General features: G+C 41.5%; 1 protein-coding gene across 2 annotated transcripts in view; it reads left to right on the top strand.

Moving 5' to 3' along the window:
• SLC20A2 (solute carrier family 20 member 2) overlaps positions 1-16,910 on the top strand; it is a 109,926-nt gene that overhangs the window by 10,615 nt on the left and 82,401 nt on the right. The window lies entirely within an intron of this gene.

The following is a 16,910-nucleotide window of genomic DNA, read 5'->3' as shown; positions in this document are numbered from 1 at the left end:
GCAGCAGTCCTGTGGGCACGTTAATGTGTTTAATCGCCCTAATGAATGTCTAGTTAGCAGAGGCTCTGGGACCTCGCAGCAGATGGTGTGAGATGGGCTGAGCTGCTGATCTTGTCTCTGGGTGCTCCCTGTTAGAGTCTTTGAGACGTGAAATTTTTTTCTGATAGTGTTTGATTTTTTCTTGAATTTTTTAATATTATTATTATTGATAACAATAACAATTGCCCTTATGGAACCTCAGTAGGGTCAGGCTCTTGGCATACATTGAACTCTTTGCTACCACTCAGATAATTTCTAATAAAATTTGAGGTGATAAAATATATTTATGTGGTATATAAATACGTGTTTATATTGATAAATAGGCAAATAAATGTTAGGTCAGTTCTGCAGATCCAGAGGCTTGTTGTGTTACATTTTCCCCATTGTTAAAGAGGGCAGAGGAGGGGATTGAACCGCCCGAGGTCACACCGACAGTAAATGGTGAAACTAGGATTACACTCCAGGTCTGATTAAATTCCACGCTTTCCGTCACTTTTTAAATGTTTGCCTTTTTAAAATGTACTGCCTTTTGAAATGTTTCCTCTTGAAAAAGTTAAAGTTCAGCTGTTTTATAAGTGCATATTATTTTGAACTAAAATGGACTCTATATAAATTCTATGTGAGACACCTAATTTTTCCCCAAAATAAAACAACAGTGTTCTTGACTATGGAAATTAATGAGGCTCAATATTAAATGTAACCAGTGCTCAGTGGAGAGACAAAACCAACTACTCTAGAAAAGTACAGAGGAGACGGTGAAAATCGCTAGGTCGGTGATTTGATGTATGGTTGGTCTTTTGCCATAGAGACTTTTTGGCATATAGATATATATGTGTATTTTTTAAGCAAAACTAGTTTTATAACATGTGCTATCTAGTGACTCATCTTTCATATATTACATATTGGCCACCATTCTGAAGCATCATGAGTTGATATATCTTCATTAAAATTTTCCCTTTTCCGTTTTTAAAACTAATCTTTTTATTTTAGGAGAGTTTGGGGTTTATAGAATACTGCAAAGCTAGGACTGAGAGCTTCCCGTTTCCCCTGTCAGTAACATCTCACCTTGATGTGGTGTGTTTGTCAGAACTAATGAGCCAGTATTGATAGGTCGTCATTAGCCAAAGTCCCCGCTTCCTCAGACTTCCTTGGTTTTTATCTCTTGTCTTTTTCTGTTCCAGGACCCCAACCAGGACGCCAGGCTTCAGTCCTCACGTCTCCTCAGGCTCTTCTTGCCTGGGACAGTCTCTTAGACTTCTCTTGGTTTTTATGACTTGGACAGTCTGGGGGTGGGGGGGCGTACTGGTCAGATATTGTTGAGTGCCCCTCAACTGGGATCTGTCTGACGTTTTTCTCCTGGTTCAACCGGGGTTGTGTGTGGGGGGGAGAGAGACCGCCGGGGCAGAGTGTGGTTTTCATGGCATTGTTTCAGGGCGACCTCCTGTCTGCGTGACTGTAACCTTGGTGTCCTGGCTGAGGGGATGCTTGTCAAGTTCTCCTGCGAAGTTCCTCTTTGTGCCTTTTCCACCAGTGCTCTTGGGAAGAAGGCAGCCCCCACGTCGGGAGTGGGGGTCCTGCTCCACCTCCTTGGGGCGGGGCAGGGGATCTCCCCACTGTGTTTGGCACCTTCCGCACAGGGCGTTTGCTGTCCCAGTTATTCATTTATCCAGCCTTTGATTTATACCCATGCAGACTGATGGATGATCATACTGGTGTTATAATCAGATGCAGTACAGTCATATTGCTCTGACGGCTCCCGCTGTGGCCAATCAGAACAGCTCTCGTTGGTTCCTGTCTCCTTTTGCTATACCCTGTTTTTGTTTTTGTAAGTTTTTTTTTTTTTTTTAATATGGACCATTTTTAAACTCTTTACTGAAGTTGTTAGAACGTTGTTATCTGTTGTATGTTTTGTTTTCTGGTCATAAGGCATGTAGGGTTTTAGCTCCCTGACCAGAGAGCAAACCCCAGCCCCCTGCATTGAAAGGTGAAGTCTTAACCAGGGGAAGTCCTCATACCCTGGCATTGTGGGTTAATATCTTCCTTTTTTCACACAGCTGCTCGGTATTCCACCGTAGGAGTATATGATAATATGTCTGATCCCTCTTTGGTATTCCATTGTACGAGTATACCATAATGTATTTAATCCCTTTTTGATAATTTAGGTATCAGGTTTCTCGCCATTGTAAACAATGCTGTGATGAGCAGTCTTCAAAAACTGCACTTATGAAAATGTTGCTTGGTCATCCTGGGGCAGTTGCTGTGTTAAAGGGACTGCCAGTGTTGTTTTCAGTGTCCCTGACTTTCTCTTAAGGCTCTCTTAAGCAGCTTTCTGAGGAGTGAGCATTTTCACCAGACCTATGAAAACAGTGGTGTGTTTATCGCTGTTGTCGCCTCCCTTTTTGCTTTTTTTTTTTTTCGTGGGATCAGGGCTGCTGGTGCAGGTGGCACCAGAGGTCCTGAAAGCTGCTTTGAGAATTAATCTCCACGTCTCTGTCACCCCGGCCTTATCTGTCAGCTTGTGACCAATCTTGTTTAAAATTTCCATCCACTCCCCCCACCCCCACCACTGTATTATTTGCATTGAATTTATGGATGGAGTGATGAAGGGCAGAAAGGTTCCTCTTACTTTTTCTAAGCCAGACTGAAGCCAAGCCTAACTGCGTTACTATCTTTAAAACTGTTTTATTGCAGACAGATACTCACCTTGCTCATCCTTGTGGTCATCCTATGCAGATTCCTGTCTTCTGCTAACCTCATTCAGACCATCTTGCCCGTCTTTTGACAAGATTGCAGACTGTCCCTTTTCTTTTGTGAATAGGCTTTGTTATAATCAGCTTTGTTTTCCTCTGTTTGTGGTATTTCTGAATTTTGGCTCACTTTTATCTCCTATTTTCATTCATCGAGCACCTTTTAAAGGGGTGTCACCCTTCTCATTTCTAAGCAGAAGTTTAAAGGTAAATAAGAAATAACCACAGTTTCGCATTCTTCTCTGGTCAAGTGCATCCAGTTATCCAGGGCTAATGTGTATCGTGGGTTTTTAATTCTCAGAAGACACACTTTCAACCCAGTGTGCTGTGAATGTGGGCCTTTTTAAGATTTACATCTGTAGCATTTCACCTACTCTACCTATTTTAAACTACCTTTTAAACCCTTCTTGATGCAGAAATGGCTCTTCTTTTCTCCTTAAAATCCTGTTTGCTTTGAGATGGTCTTTTCTTAACTTTGATATCATTGCTCCGTGCCAGCTGCGTGCCCTTGGTTGCATTTCTTACCTTCTCTTTCTGTTTCCTCATCTGAAAGTGCGGTTCTTTAGCGGCAGCCACCTCACTGGACCGAGTGTTGACTGAACGAGATCCGCTGTAATGCCTGGGGTGCGATATTGCAGATATCCTCTGTAAGTATTCCCTCCATCTTTTCCCCTCCAGCTATCTGGCATACCTCCCTTTACTTGTCCATGAATGTAAAACTGTTAGTTGCTCAATTGTGACCAACTCTTTGTAACCCCAGGTCTTACAGACCCTGGCGGGACTATAGCCCTCCAGGCTCCTCTTTCCTTCGGATTCTCCAGGCAAGAATACTGGATTGGGTAGCCATTCCCTTCTCCAGGGGATCTTCCTGAGCCAAGGATCGAACATGGGTCTCCTGCACTGCAGGCAGATTCTTCTTTACCATCTGAGCCACCTGCGTTCCTTTAGATTAAGAAAAATGGTTTATCATAAGTAAGTTTTATGTTTCCCTCAAACTCATTTTAAACTTTTTGTCTTGAAATGGTTACGGATTCACAGAAAGTTGTAAAAATGCAGAGAGGTCCTGTGTATCCTTCACCCAGTTTCCCACAGAGGCAGCTAGTACGGGAGCAAAGACGGAAGACAGACCTTGGTGCAACCCACAGAGCTTACTTGGATGTCTTCAGTTTTACAGGCGTGCATTTGTGTGTAGTTCTGTACCCTGGTACAACACACAGAGCTTACTCTGTTGTCTCCAGTTTTACACACACACATTTGTGTGTGTATGTACTTCTGTGTAGCTCCATCATGTGTGAAACTGAAATTCGCTCAGTCATGTCTGACTCTTTGCAACCCCATGGACTATACAGTCCATGGAATTCTCCAGGCCAGAATACTGGAGTGGGTAGCCTTTCCCTTCTCCAGGAGGTCTTCCCAACCCAGGAATTGAACTCAGGTCTCCCGCATTGCAGGCGGATTCTTTACCAACTGAGCCAGCAGGGAAGCCCAAGAATACTGGGTGGGTAGCCTGTCCCTTCTCCGTCAGATCCATCACGTGTAGATTCATGTAACCCGCCACCACAATCAGGAGGACAGAGCTGTCGCATCAACCCAAGGCTTTCTGCTTGCTGCTCCGTCATAACCCTCCCTCTGCCCACCAACCCTGGGTAACCACTAATCTGTTCTCCGGCTTTATAATTCTGTCATTTTGAGAATATTACATAAATGGAATTGTGCAGCACGTGACCTTTTGAGATTAGCTTTTTAAACTCCTCATGGTGCCCCTGCGATGCCTTCTCGCGGTTGTGTATATCAGTAGTTCCGTTTTACTGCCTGGTACTGGTCCGTGGTATGGATGCATCACAGTTGAACCATTTGTCCTTTGGAAGCGCATTTGGGTGGTTTGCTGTTCATTGCTATTACAAATAAAGCTGTTACGAGGATCCATGTGCAGGTGTTTTGTGTGGACCCGAGTTTTCATTTCACAAATGCCTAGGAATGCAGTTCCTTGATCAGAACTTTTTGGATGGGCTGTTGAAAGCTTCTTTGAAAATACATGCTAATACCATCCACACTTACATATAAAGGCAAGTAAAGTAACATATGTTGTCATTGTCCTTTGTTTTAAATTATCTGCTTGAATTGTGGCATACGTCCAAAGTATAGAATCTTGTCTTCTTTGTACTGTAATGTAATGGGTACTAAATAAATATTTCATTTGGCTAATGAATCCCCTTTCATATTTTATTAGCGTGTTTTCTCGGGTATATTATTGTTCTCAGATACTAAATTTGAGTGGGACAGATATTTCATATAATGATTTTTCTGGTTTTCAATTTTCTGTGATGTGGTAGAGATTAATTTTTAAAAATACCTCTAGATTAGCACAAAAAATCAGCAAGTCCATCATTGGCTAATGTCTGGCAACATTTCAGATAATCAGTAGGTCAGTGCTAATGCTTTTTGCTTTCCAACATCATGTTTAGGGGTCCTGAAATGTTTCATAAAATCATTGCCTCCAAAGTTTATAATAAATGATGAGTCATTATTCAGATGAAGCTACAAATACTCTTTTGACATGTGAAGGGCTTCTATTGATGATAGCCATGGATTTAAACAACTTTATTAACACATTTGCACCAACCTAATAATTGGCATCAGAAGTCCACATAAGGATGATAGGAATTTATAAACAGTGGACAGGATCAACTGATTTGATCAGTTTTGGCTTTCCCACATACGACTATCTTCTAGCCTTAATGTAACCGATAAAATGTTCTTTGTAAAAAAAAAAAAAAAAAAAATGGAAGAAAGGAAAGAGTGAAATGTAGAAAGCAGTGATTCTTAACTCTGTTTGAATTATCTCGTTAGCTTTAAGAATGAAACAAGTACCTACAACCAGGCCAATTAAATTAGAATCATTGAAAGTGCTGCCCAGGCACTGGTATTTTTAAAAAACTTCTATGTAATTCTGATGTTTAGCCAAGGTTGAGAACCCCTGAACCAACAGACAACAGTGTCTCTGCTCTTGTGTCTTCGCTTTAGAATGGGCTAGTGTTTGTGCTTCATGCACGCATCTCCCACATACTGGGCTCACGGATTCTGCATTCCTTTTATTCATGGCTCTGCCGAGATGGATATTTTCCTAAGGGGGGAAAAATCACACCTGTGGACTGTGGACACATTTAATCTACAAAACACAGCTTTCATAAGTATAACAGAAGAATGCCTGTGACAGTGAATCAAGTACCCAACAGTGAAAAACTCAGAATCACTGAAAAGTCAAAAAGAAGTTAGATTTGGTCCAAGGCATCCTGTGGGTGGGAACCTTTTGGGGACATCAGAAAAGGTTTAGAAAACCTGCCTAAAGTGTTGGGGTGAGAGAGCTGAGTCTATTTATAGATCCTGTTGTCAACTTTATTTAGTTTCTTTTCTTTTTAAAATGTATTGCTTTGCAAAATCAGTATTTGCTTGTAACACGTGAATGTACACAAGGATGAACAACAACAAAATTCATTCCTCCCCATCCGTGTTCACGGATGTGAATTCTTCTACACCTTTTCCTATATTCAAAAAAGTATGTTTAATGACAATAAGATTTGTTAGGTTTTTTTTTTTTTGCTTTTCAAATAGGATCATACTCAATACATTATTCTAAAGCTTTCTCTTCCTTCATAATAGATCATGGCTATTTCTCCAGATCAATAGATCAGATCTAACTCTTGTTTTCAAAAAATGAATAACAGTTTCAACATATATAATTCATTCAGCCATTTCCCTGAGGATGGATATTCAAGATGGCCCCTCCTTTTTTCCACTATAAACAGTGTTGCAACATGTATCTTTGTATGCATAACTTTTGTATCTAAAGTACTCTTATAACCTGTGGTTTGGTTTTCCTCAGATTTCTTAGTTTCTCTATATCTTCTCTGGTAGAATTAGTGAATTAAGGTCCGTTGAGTTCCAATTAATTGGCTTCTTCAGGGTGTTGTTGGGCATTAGATAGAGAATCAGTTATTTTAGAAATGGCTCTGAATGGATCCTAATGACCATAGATATTTTTCATAGCTTCTAGAATTTCTAAGTTTACCTCAACAGGCCAATGGATGGGCTTCATGGAGGTCCTGGAACCATCTGATCTTGATTGCAAAACTGTGTACATGTGACATCACTTTGCCGACAGTGGTCCGTCTAGTCAAAGCTATGGCTTTTCCAGTAGTCGAGTACGGATGTGAAAGTTGGACCATAAAGAAGCCGAGCACCAAAGAACTGATGCTTTCGAACTGTGGTGTTGGAGAAGACTCTTGAGAGTCCCTTGGACTGCAAGGAGATCAAACCAGTCAATCCTAAAGGAAATCAACCCTGAATATTCACAGAAAGGACTGATGCTGAAGCTGAAACTCGAATACTTTGGTCTCCTGATGCAAAGAGGCGACATGCTGGGAAAGATTTAAGACAGGAGGAGAAGGGGACAACAGAGGACAGACAAGATGGTTGGATGGCATCACCGACTAGATGGACATGAGTTTGAGCAAGCTCCAGGAGATAGCAAAGGACGGGGAAGCCTGGCATGCTGCAGTCCATGGGGTCACAAAGAGTCGGACCCAACTGAGTGGCTGAATAACAAATCCTTGTGATGGCTTTCATCAGATTTTCAGCAGAGCTGTTGCCTCAAGAAAGGCTGAAATGGATAAAATCAGATGGTAGTTCTGAGCCTTGAGATTCTATAAAGGGATCTTTGGGACCACAGGGAACTTTTGAGTTCCCGTTGATAGCACATTTAAATCACAGTGTCCTCTTTCTATAAAGACTGGATTGAGAGAAGTTTATCTAACTTTCCAGATGACATCCACCTAGGAGAGATGACTAATGCCATACAGAGCAGACTCTCGAATCAGAATCATCTGGATAGCTTGTGGCAGCGTTCTAAATAAAATCAGCAAGAGGAAGCATCTGCAGGAGTCGAGAATTGGCTCACATACACCCAAGATCAGCTAGGGTTTATTTGACCACAGGCTTCTGCAAGCCTCCCTGTGATGCAGCTGCTAAAAACAGGCATTGGACCACACCTGGGGGCTGTGTTGACGCCTGTGACCGACGCTTCGGTGAGACACCAGCAGAGCAGGGAGACAAGTGATGGGCTGAGAAGTGGAGTCACTGAGGATCCCCCGGGGGAGGAGTTTGTTTTTGGAGCAGGGGGAGGGGGTGTGAGAGAGCAGTGCAGATCAAGGACCGGCAGGACCGGAAGGGGGTTTGCAGAGCTTGTGCTGTGGATCTCAGGTGCTCGGTAAATATTTGATGAATGGAAATTACAAGGCAAAGGATTCTGACTCCATCTGAGCTCTAGCGAGGGCTTCCCTGGTGGCTCAGCCAGTTGAGAATCCACGTGGAATGCGGGAGACTTGAGTTCAATGCCTGGATCAGGAAGATTCCCCTGGAGGAGGGCATGGCAACCCACTCCAGTATTCTTGCCTGGAGGATCCCATGGACAGAGGAGCCTGGTGGGCTACAGCCCATGGGGTTTCAAAGAGTCGGATACGACTGAGCGACTAAGCATGGTACGCAGCACCCACAAACACCTAGTGAGAGGTCTCCGGTGATGGGGTGGGGCCCTGGAAGGTCATGACTGCAAGCCTAGTGACGGGTGACCAGGACCGGGGCTTTGGAAGGAATCCTCCCGTGAGGGAGAGGTTGTGCTCTAGGACTTCAATACCCTTTTCACTGGATCATTGTATTTCTTCTCTCGGGTACCTGAATTCTAGAACAGGAGAAAATTCTAGGATAATGTTGCAGGCTCTTTTAAAGTACTTTTTTGATGCTTTTAACTCAAAGGCTACATGACTGCCAGTACAGGTATTTTTAAAGGTGCCGGAATGTTGAACTGTAACAGGTTTTTATCTGAAACGTGCAGTGCATAAATTATTCCACTGTTAAACCTGAAGTAACTAGTCTAGACTTGCAGTGTGTGGTTTAAGAGTTTATTTTTGTTTCTTTAGAGAGGAGAAAAGCCACATTCTTTTCATGCTACAAAAAGAGTAAAAAAGGAAATTTCACCACTTCCTGGCTTCGTTGTGGCCTCCGGGAACACAGGACACTTATCTCCATTGGGCTAATTGTTCTGAATCCTGACTCAGATGATAATAGCGCTGCACGGAATTTGTGTCATGTCTGTTGTCTGCACAGGCCTGCACCTGAGTCTGCACACTGCCCTGCGAAAGTGTAGCTCTGATACTTCACCTGGTTGAGACGCAGGTATTTCTTGTTGTCGCTCAAATAATTGAAATAATATCAGAATCCTTTAGATGGTGGAAATAAATACTGTCAAGTTTTTTTTTATATAAAGTTTTGGAAGAGGAAAAAAGAAACCTGTATCTCACACTAGTGGTTTTAGAACAGGGTAAGAGCTGCTACCACTCAGGACCATGGTTTCCACTCCTTTTTCTGGTGCCAGAGATGTTAGGTTAGGGGTGGGCTGTGCCGCTGGCTGGCTCGGCAGCCCTGCTCTCCCGAGTCTTGTTCGCTCATTTGTAGAGACAGGGAAGGATAGCACTTACACCTGCAGAGAGGCACTTAGCATGTGCTGGAACTCTGCACGTGTTTAGGGAACTCGCTAAACATTCTACGGCTGTGTCTTCCACTGTCCCCTCCTTGAGCTCTTTTCTTTTTTCTTCCCCCCACCCCGATTCAGCAGACAATGTCATTGCTATGTCTTGTACCGTCTTGAACATGGCATATCTAAAGGTAATGTTTGTGTTCCCTCCCCTGCCCCTTCTTCCTGCCCTACTGAACCTACTTCTGCCCCATCCTCCTGTCTCTCCTTTTTTAATGAATGGAGACCACTCACCAGGCATGCTGGGGGCTCTGGAGTCTTCCTATCTGGGATTGAATCCCCGCTCCACCGCTTCACGCTGCCTGACCTTGGACAGGCTCCTTAATACCTCTCAATCTCAATTTCTTCAGTGGTGAATAAGATGGCAGTTCATCTTCTAGGACTGGGAAGACTCACTGAGATGAATACACGTTACCGCTTAGTGACGTTCCTGACATTTAAGTAAGTTGATCACTTACAACTCTCAAGCTGGAAATGGTGGCGTCAGCCCAAATCCCTCTGCCTTCCCTTCACCTGGGAGTCATCAATGCTGTTGATTCTACCTCAAGTGTCTCTCCTCTTTCTAGTCAATGCTTTTAGGGTCAGGATTTCCTCACTTGAATCCCCTACTCAAAAGAGGTTCATAACCCCTCGAAATTATTTGTACATTTTTTTACATATGTGCATTTTTCCTTAGGAAAAGGCTTTCAGCTTTTCTTTTTTTTAAGGCTTTTAACTTTTATCACTCACTTTCACGTAGGTCGGTGACCCAGAAAAGGTTAGTACTAACTACTGGCTTAGACTCTCCTCTCTTTGTCCGTATTCAGGAACCTGTAAATGGACATTCCTACCCTGGTCTCTGTGCCTCTGACCTACTCTTTTATTTTTTAATTTTAGAATGTTATTTATTTATATTTTCATTTTTACTTTTTGGACTCACCCCATGGCCTGTGGGATCTAGTTCCCTGACCAGGAATTGAACCCAGGCGCTCTGTGCTGGAAGTGCGGCGTCTTAACCAGTGGACCACCAGGGAAGTCTCTCTGGTCTGCTCTGCACTCTATTGCTCAGTTCACTTTTTCCTTTTTTTTTTATTGTTCTTGCATCCTCATCCTGCTTGTTTGGTTGTGTTGACTCCCTGTTGCCTGTAGTGACTGTGCTTATCCCAACCACATGCTAGGATCACATGAGAAGACTTTTAAAAACACCAACGCCCAGTCCCCATCCTCGACCAATTAATTGATACTAGTAAATACCAGACATCAATTCTGTCTTAAAGTTTCCCAGGAGATTTTGATGTGTAGCCGGAGTTGAGAGCCTCAGGGTGGCGGGTCGGTGTGCTGATCAGAGTTCACATTGCCCGCAGGGACCTCAGTCATTGCCTTTTCCAGCCTAATCTTCTGCCTCTTCCCCCCCGTTCACATCCTGTCACTCACACTCCAGGCACATAGTTCTTGCTGTTCTCAGAACAGACTCTGAGCTTTTGCCTGTCCTGATCGCTCTGCTGTTTCTCTGCCTGGTCCTTTCCATCACAGACCCTCCCCTCGATGCCAGAGACAGCCGCAAGCCTCCTTGTGCAAACTCCTGTTAGTTACATAGGCCTTACGCTGTATTAGTTATCTCTATGTCTGCCTGCCATACCGCACTGAACTCCTAGAAGGTAAGATCCTTATTTATTTCATCCTTCTTGGGCTTGGCACCAGCTTAAGAAGCTCCCTGAGAGTCTGACAAATAAGTAAATGAAACAGGAAAACAGCAGCCCACTATGGGGATCAGGAAATTTATGGGGTTAGGGAGTGTACGTAAATATAGCCTAGCAGATGGGGTGAGGAAGGCTTGGCAGAAGTTTTATCCTCTAATATTGCTTTGAATTTACTACAACACTGCCTCTATTTTATGCTTTCGGGTTTTTTTTTTTTTTGGCTGGGAAGCATGTGGCATCCCAGTTCCCAGACCAGGAATCAAACCTGCATCCCGCTCGTGGAAGGTGAAGTCTCAGGGGAAGGCCAGGGAAGTCCCCTGTACTGTTGCGTTTTCATACTTTTGTAAAAAAGATCCATGTATATGTGTTTCTCACGTGGGACTGGGAAAGTCGAGACCAGCTTTGAGAACAGCCCCAAATGCTGTTGAGTGCAAAGTCACGTCATATTTGTCTCCTGAGATGGTCCAGAGATTTCTGAATGAGAGATGGGAGTCAGCCGCTTCGATGATGGCAGCTGTTTATTTTGCCCAGTGGATGGTCCTGACTTAGTTACTGATTTAAAGATATCCTTATATGGACAGTCCTCCAGACATTATACGCTTCTAATTTTGATCTCACCTCTGGCCTCTGTGTTTTAGCTGCTGCCTTCGCTTGGCTGTCTTTAATACTTTTTTCCTCAGTGTGTCTCAGAATTGTCCAACACATTCTAAAGAATCATAACTTAAATTTGATTGATTCCCCCTTTTCTTCAGTGGCCAGAATTAGTTAAATTTTGAAAGAGATTACTTTTGGTAAATAATCTCAGAGAGACTCTTTTGGATATTGTGCGGGGGGATGTTTGAGGTTTTATCCGAATTATTTTACTGAACACTGGCCCACCACCCCACTCTTAGGAGAAGAGATGGCTTGTTTAACACTTTTACAAAGAACAGTAAGTACTAGTCTGATGTCATGATTTGCATGTATTTCTGATATGCCATGTATGAACAACTAGCATACTCTTTGTCTAACTGGCTGTTTATTATCCTGTAATCCTGTATTATATCTTAGAGTTGAATAATGAGAACAAGGATTTTCTTATTCAAAATCGAAGTGTTGGCTGGAATTTATTAATATGCTTCTCTTTTATGCATCCATCATCTTATTTAAAAAGAGGGTTTATTTTTTACTTTTTAAAATTAAAGTATAGTTGTACGATGTTTTATAAGTAACAGGTCTACAGCATAGCAATTCACAACTTTTAAAGGCTTTGTTCCCTTTATACTTATTATAAAATATTGGCTGTGTTCCCCATGTTAAGCCTTAAAGAATCTGGATTTATCAGGAACTCCTCCGTTCAGTGTCATTTACATGAAAAGATCTTAAGTAGTGAAACTGAAAAGATTAATTTTTAGTTATTTTCTAGGAGGCTATTTTAAAAAACAGATCTGACTCAAAGAATTGGGTGATGTTCCCTCTCCTGGCAATTGGAGAGACAGGAATAGAATGTCAAGAAAAAGAACAGACCAAGTCTTACAATGTGAGCATTAAGGTCTAAAATGGGTAATTGTCTCCTGTTTCACAGTCTGCAATAACCACAGATACCCCAGTCCTGCTCGTCCTCCCTTCCTTGTGTGAACCAGGGTCTCTCTGTAAAGAAGCTGGTCTCTGTGTTCCAGAGAACAGCCTCTTGGATTATTCTAATTACTGGGCTGTTACAGTTCTGAGAGCTGAGTTGTTAGTCCTTCTTTGCTTATTGCTGATATTTTGAAAAATGAGCCTTCATGGGAGCATTTGTTAAAATGAAACATACAGTGCTTGAGACTGAATTGCGTACATCTATCTCAGGAGGTAGCCTCTGCTCCCCCTGTAGAAGCCAGGTCCCTGCTGGATTCTTGTAGCCAAGTGAAGTGAGAATCTCTTACAAATATTTCAGCTGCTGTAATTTGAGGTTGATTTTGAACCACTTATTGCCAAAGTGACCACTTCTAGTGTGTCTGGTTGGGAATGGACTGCATCCGTTTACAACAAAAATATTAAAAATTAGAAAGTAAATTCTTGATTTCCCAACTCTCTTGGTAAACTGGTACCAAGTGTTGTGTTTCCCCACACACTTCGGCACTTTAGCGGCTTGGTGGCTTGAGAATAGAATATAGGAACCCTGAGAACTTACTTGAAATTATTATTAGTAAAACATTGTGGATTTGGACTGCTGTTAATGAGGGTCCTTTTAGCTTTACCTTGAAAATTTCCTCTAAAAACTTAGGAGTCCCAAAGTAGGATAGATCTCTACTATGTACAGGTGGTTCAAACACAATTTCCCATTCCTTATTATTTTATGTAGGTAAAATATATATTTTTAAGAATCTGCTAAGTACTGTTCTGAGTGTTATATGTGCATTAACTCATTTTTACAACAGTCTGTTAATTTGCCTGTGGTGGCTCAGTCAGCAGGTAGTGAAGTTGGGATTCAAATGAACCCGGAAGGGTAACTCTTACTAAGGAACTTGCTTGCAACCCTCTTTTCCTCAGAAAGTCTTAAATTTCAAGTTAGAAAGTAGGGTAACCCTTACTCTAAAAAAAAGTTGTAGATGCTTCTGAAACAGATTTAATTGCTTGTGGATTGAAATAGAAATGAATATTAACTGATAATGTACCAAAAGACCTTGGAAGTTAGTAGCTTGTTGCCCGATTCTTAACAGTTTTGCTATAATTGGATGGAGTAAGCTGAGAAGGTGCGTTTATCATTAAGGAGTTCAAGATAACTTGTTAATTCAAATTCTCTTCACCAGTGCAGTTTGATTTGTGGCAGGTGAAGTTTTTACCTATACATTATCTGTGAAAAAGAGGTCTCTAAGCAGATAGTATAAGATGCAGGAAATGCTTACTTACTTCAATGTAGCAGAATATTTTCAAGTACTTTTAGTATGATCTGTCAACTATCTTTAGTTTCCCATTTTCATCTTAAAAATGGGAAATTCAGCTTCATATTTAGTAGATTCATGTAATAAAACTTTAGTTAAAAATTTTTCAGTTTGGTTCACACTTGTTAGATTGTATTACATGGGATTAAAGGTTTTATGCGTTGCATATGTTTTTACAAAAGATGAAACATATACTACTTTAATGTTAGAGAAAGATAGCTAACACATGTACTTATGATTTGTTGTTACATTAAAACTGTAGATTTGTATATTTAAAAAAAAAAATTTTTCAGTTTGGATATATAACTACTTGAAGCCAAATTAGACTGAAATTAGGATTTTGTTAACCCACATTTTGAGTCACGTGGCTTAAAATCTTGTTTTTCAGGGCTTTTGTTTCCCCCCTGAAATCTTAGATTGCAGTATATTTAAGGTTTCTTGTTTTGCATTAGCTTGAATGCTAATAAATTATAGAGGTTCAGATTGTACTTAATAAGCCTATGCTTGTTTTTCCATTGAAAGTGTTTTTATTACATGAGACATTAGTGCAGCTTTGTTTGAATCTGACAGCCATGCTATGTCTGTCTAGCAGTTTAGTAAGCCTGGCGTCTCCCAGGTAGAGTTGTTGCCTCAAGAGAAAGGGGAAGGCCAGTCTCCAATCTTTTAACTGAGTGGAGGCTAATATTGGGGCATATATGACCCTGTGTTCTAGTGCAGTGTCTGTGAACTTCAAAGGGGGAAAAAAAAAAAAAAATATATATATATATATATATATATATATATATATATATATATGAATCTAGCATCTAGTACATACCAGGTTCTGTCCTTGATGATACAGCTATATGTATATTTCTATATTCATGCACATCTGTCTCCCTATCTTGCTATGTATGCATAAATGTGTGAGTTTGTTTATTTAACAGAATGTTTGGAGAAGGAAATGGCCACCCACTCCAGTACCCTTGCCTGGAAAATCCCATGGACGGAGGAGCCTGGTGGGCTATAGTCTGTGGGGTCACAAAGAGTCGGACATGACTCAGTGACTTCACTTATATATTAAGCAACAGGCACTGTTCTGCATTCTTTACAAATAAAACCCATCTAATCTTCATAGTCACCCTATGGAGTTTGTATGTTGTTATACCCATTTTAAAGATGATGAAACTGAGGCACAGAGAGAATTAATTGCCCAGAGTCAACAACTAGGAACTGGAAGAGCCTGGGCAGTCTTGCTCTGGACTCCATACTCTCGAATTGGACACTTCGCAGCATTGATTTGGAGAAAGGAAGCAAGTTTATCAATGGTCTAAACAGCTGCTAAGTGACAGAGCTGAAATCTATTTCCCAGACATACATGGTACAGACATGCATCACAGCATTCCTTTTTCTCTGACTTTGCACGTTGTTGGTTCTGTATAATGTTCTTTCCACTTCTTTCGATGTTGAAAGCTTATCAGCAGGCAAATTCACATGTTATTTTCTCCAAGGTGCCTTTCTTGACTAACCCCACCAGAACATTCCTGTTGGAATGGATTTTTACCCTTTGGGATGCTTACTGATTACCCTCTTATATGGTAGAAAGTTTATATATATGCCGTCATGTCTTCTATCAGATTATAAGCCTCTTGAAGGCAGCACTGTCATTAACACCATGTTCTGCTACAATCTTGGGCATCTCCCTGTTTGTTCAAATCTTGTTAATGCTTGGGAGTTTCGGAATGGCAGGAAGCAGTTGTTTAGCAAGTGTCTGTTAAATGGATGACTCTTAAGAATGCATGGTGAGGATAAATTTTCCGCATGGACTTCTAGGATACTTAAAAAGATCAACTGTCTAAAATTAAGTATTCAAACAGCAGCAGTAATAATGCTGCCTTTATTTTTATAGTCCTGATATAATTGTTACAAATTATGCAGAATTAGCTGTTTATCAAAGTCTTAAGAAAGAAGTGTCTTGAAGAACTGGCTGCTATGTGTATATATTTTTAGCTTACAGAAGCGCAGAAGAAAAAGTGGTTTATTCTTTGAATCAGTCTTCTCTGCTCACGTGTGCGTAAATGGTACTCTTACCCATTTCTGAAGTATTAAGACGTACTGAACAGCCATGAACGTGGCTTGCTGCAGTCCGTGGGGTCGCAAAGAGTCGGACAGGACTGAGAGACTGAACTGAACAGCCGTGAACTATACCCATGTAATCAGTCTGAAGGCCAGGACAGAGAATCATCTTCTTAAAAAAATTTATTTATTTGTTTTATTTATTTGGCTGCACTGGGTCTTCGTGGCTGCACACGGGCTTCCTCTAGTTGCGATGCGTGGCCTTCTCATTGTTGCCGAGTGTGAGCTTCAGGAGTTGCGGCTCCCACGCTCTAGGGCATCGGCAGGCTCAGCAGTTGTGGTGTGAGGACTTAGCTGCAGCTCGGCATGTGGGATCTTCCCAGACCAGGGATCGAACCCGGGTCTCCTAAATTGGCAGGTAGATTTTTTTTTTTTCCCACAGAGTCACCAGGGAAGCCCGAGAAATCATTCCTTTAGCAGAGAGTTGTAGCATTGAAGGCCACATAGATTAGTTTGGCCAAAAAGCTTGCTCGGGTTTCCCTATAAAAGCATACAGAAAAACCTGAACAATCTTTTTAACTAACCCAATATTTGTTTCTAGTTATAGAACGAAACAAATAAAGCTTAAACTTAACCATTTTAGCAGTTTCACATGCAGACTGTATCACTGTTTCATTTTAGTTTGGTTAACCTGCTGGTGGATATGACAAAATAATTGTAGTAATCAGAATTGTGGGGTTTTTTTTTTTAAAGAGAATTGTGCGTTTTTTAAGAGTAAGATAGACACAGATTAGTCTGAGAGGGTTTAATTTGAAAGTAAAGGGATGGGCTGTTAGAGACCGTTTGAAGATTGTCTATCTGTGATCTTTTGCTGTGTAACAGGCCTCCTAATTCTAGC

This window comes from Cervus elaphus, chromosome 32, assembly GCF_910594005.1.
Source record: "Cervus elaphus chromosome 32, mCerEla1.1, whole genome shotgun sequence".
NCBI classification, from domain to species: Eukaryota; Metazoa; Chordata; class Mammalia; order Artiodactyla; family Cervidae; genus Cervus; species Cervus elaphus.
This window is presented reverse-complemented; position numbering and strand designations above follow the sequence as displayed.